This window comes from Gossypium raimondii, chromosome 11 (genome assembly GCF_025698545.1).
Source record: "Gossypium raimondii isolate GPD5lz chromosome 11, ASM2569854v1, whole genome shotgun sequence".
Lineage (NCBI taxonomy): Eukaryota > Viridiplantae > Streptophyta > Magnoliopsida > Malvales > Malvaceae > Gossypium > Gossypium raimondii.
This window is the reverse complement of record NC_068575.1, coordinates 48,600,127-48,603,829: the sequence shown is the minus strand read 5'-3', so window position 1 is coordinate 48,603,829 and position 3,703 is coordinate 48,600,127. Positions and strand designations below refer to the sequence as shown.

At 36.4% G+C, this 3,703-nt stretch overlaps 1 pseudogene; it reads right to left on the bottom strand.

The window, feature by feature from the left end:
• Positions 1-1,985: 1,985 nt before the first annotated feature.
• LOC128035148 (small nucleolar RNA R71) lies at positions 1,986-2,086 on the bottom strand (annotated as a pseudogene).
• Positions 2,087-3,703: the final 1,617 nt, after the last annotated feature.

Below are 3,703 nucleotides of genomic sequence, written 5' to 3'. Positions count from 1 at the left end.
TGTTAAACTGTGTTTATCGGTAATGCCTCGTAATCCTATTCCAACGACGGATACGAGTTAGGGGTGTTACATCGGTAATCCAATATATAAATTTTTTTCATTAACAAACATAACACAATTATATTATTCCAACATATACTCAAATGTGTATTGAATGGGACGTATCAAAATCCCACCCACCCAACCAAAACCACTCCAGCCACCCTACACACCAGGAAAGGCTATGGTAAAGTCGTCCACCCTACACCATGGTAGTGGATTTAAACCACTCAAATAAAAGGAATATACAACTGAGCTAACATATATATTTATAGCAGACGTACCGCTATTAGAAGAATTTGTAGTTTGACTTCTCAACAGACTACTTTCTTTTCATAACCAAAATCCCAGATTTTTATGCAAATGCAAAAAATGCACATAATATGGTAGTGGACGTACAGAAGTAGGAGTATGCATATTCAATTGAACAGATTCAGAATCATTTAAACTTGTATTCAATTAGTAAGTAACGATAACATCAATAAACTCAAATTCATTCATCACATCATATCAACACTTATACAGACAACTAAATTTAATCTTAAAAGTACACATACAGACATAAATCCAAGCTGTATCGGAGTCCCAAACACATTTACAGAGGCTTAGAAGCATCGGATTACACAGGAACTAAAACAAGTCTGTTTATGGACTAAGAATAAAAATTGCTCGTGTAAGTGAGATACATGGCCGTGTGGCTGAGACACATGCCCATGTGACTGAGGTACACAGCCATGTGGCCAGACCGTGTAACTTATTAACCCATGTGACCAAATTAAAACATTAAAGGAGAAGGAAAGACACATCCGTGTGGTTGGCATACACGCCCATGTGACTAAATGACACGCCCATGTGTGATTGACTAATTTTCCTAAAATGGGTCACACGGTTGTGTGATGAGCCTGTGTGATCCACCCCAAACCGTGTGTCACAAAACTTGCCTAATTTCCAAACGGCACATGACTGTGTCAACCGCCCATGTGCTTGCTCGTGTGGCTTAAAAACACTTCAAAACCTTTTGCACAGTTACGAAAATTCACAAAAAATCACTCCAAAATACAAATGTTTAGGAAATCACACCTTATTACGAGTTCAAAAGCACCAACGAATGATCGATTCCCACTGTTGAACCAAACTAAAACTCGATTACAAGATCATACAGATCATTCCTCCTATACGAATTCGAATTGAATTTAGATGTGCAAAGAGACGAACCTCCTTAAAATGGAATTTGACAACGTTGTTGAAATCAAAAGAAAGAAAAAACTTAAAGAACAAAGGAGAAAGAAAAAGGAAAATGTTGGAACAGAGGGACTTTGAAGTCAAAAGGCAAAATCTCCAATTGGGAAAAAATTGAAAACTAACATGAGAGGAAATAAAAGAACGTGTGAAGAATTTTGGGAATTTTCTGATTTTTCTAAAATTTTCAAAATAAAATAAAAAATAAATTAGAAAGATTTTTAATAAAAATTTAACCTATTAGAATTTTCAGAATTGAAACAAAAAACAAAAATATTTCCCACATTGCAAACACGAGGACTTGAACCCAAGACCAAAGCTAAGCTACCCCAAAGAGCTAGCCATTGAACCAGTAAACTCATTCTGGTCCTAAAATGCGAAAACCAGCTTAACAGTCCCACCGAACCACTGAACCAACCAACTAACTTGATTAATTCTAACCCTAATTTCGGGGCGTTACAATCTACAGTTTAGGGGCACTATGACAGAAGACCTTAATCTACACTTAAAATAGTTTCTTCAACTTTGTGATACTTTTAAATATAACAGGGTCACTAATGACACTATTCGTCTTCGGTTTTTCCCCTTCTCTTTGATTGATAATATTTTTTCTTGGTTAAACTCGCAGACACCTAGGTCTAGCACGGCTTGGGATGAACTCGCTTGAAAGTTCTTATAGAAGTTTTTCCCGATTAGCAAAGTAGTCCAACTAAAGGAGAGATCTTTCTAGAAAGATAGAGGGAGAAAGTTTTTATGAGGCATGGGAACGTTTCAAAATTTTGATTCAAAAATGCTCGTACCACGAATTTTTTGAGTGGATGCAACTGTAGGTTTTTTTTATAATGGGTTGGATACAAATACATAATTTGGATTAAAATGAGTAGCAGGAAGAGCCCTTATGAACAGAACGTAAGAAGAAGCATACGAGATCAGTGAGAACATTGCATTAAACTCCTGTCATTGGCCAATTAAATGCTTCATATGTGGCCAAAAACCTACTATGGTCAAAGTTATCTAGGAGGATGATAAGTATCAGCAAATAGTGGATAGACTTAACTGTATTGAATCTGCTTTTACACCCTCTATGCATGGAGGAGATAAGCCACTTTTACATTATATTAATAATCCTATCGATGATATAAACTATTTTGGGAATAGGGGTGGAAACCCTTATTTGAATACATACAATCCTAGTTGGAAGGATCACCCAAACTTGAGATGGGGAGGAAACCAAGGAGGAGGTAACAATTCAAATCAAGTTAAAGATACTAATTACCAACCTCCTTATTTGCAGAAGCCTCAGGATAGGACCAAACCAAGTGACCATACTATATGTGGTTAATGACTGGATAGAATTGAGGGAGAAATGCAGTCAATGAGAACTGATGTCAAACAGATGTAGTCTGAGTGCACCAATTCAACAAGAACATTGACTAAACTCGAGGATCAAATGAGCTAATTGATGAGCATGATGTGTGACATCAAAATAAAAATTTGCACAGGTATTCCCAGCAACACAGAAGATAATCCACAGAGAAAAGGTAATGAGCATGTGAAAGCAATTGAGCTCCGATCGGCAAAGTACTGAGTAGCCTAGATACCACTACTCCGAAGATAATTGCGGAGAAGAATGATGATCTTCAAGAAGTATTCCTAGAAGCAGAAGATGAGCTAGAACCAGAGGAGGTAACCACATCGGCAGTGGAGACAGTGAATGAACTAACTTCTAAAGAGTCTATAGGTGCAAAAATCCCATTCCCTTCAAGACTAGAAGAAAAACAAAAGCGGGATGAGGTTGAATTTGTAAGTTTTCTAAACTTGTTTAAAACATTAAATTTTAAACTACTTTTAATTGAGTTAATTTAAAAGGTTCGCAAATATGCTTATTTTTTAAAGGTAGGAGAATAAGTTACTTTAAATGCTTCCTGTAGCGTGACTATTTTAGGACAAGTACCTCAAAAATTGAAAGACACTAGAAGTTTTACTATTCCTATAGAGATAGGGATCATTCATTTTAATAGAGCCCTATGCTATCTAGGAGCTAGTATTAACTTAATGCCTCTATCTATTTTTCAAAAACTCGAGTTAGGGATCTAAAAACTACTCAAATAACATTACAGTTGGTTGACAGGTCTTTGGTACGTCCAAAAGGGGTACTGAAAGACGTGTTTGTCAAAGTGCAAAGTTTTATTATGCCCGCAGATTTTGTGGTACTTGATTTTGACGAAGATCGTGAGATACCAGTCTTATTAGGAAGACCCTTCCTGGCTACTTCTAGGCCCATCATTGATTTAGAGAAAAAAAATTAACTATGAAAGTCAATGTGAGACAAAAACGTTTAAATGTGGTCATCAATCGAGCGAGGAAGATATGAGGAAGTTAGGGGAGCAATGTAAAAAATTATTTATTTCTAACGTCCCCGAGT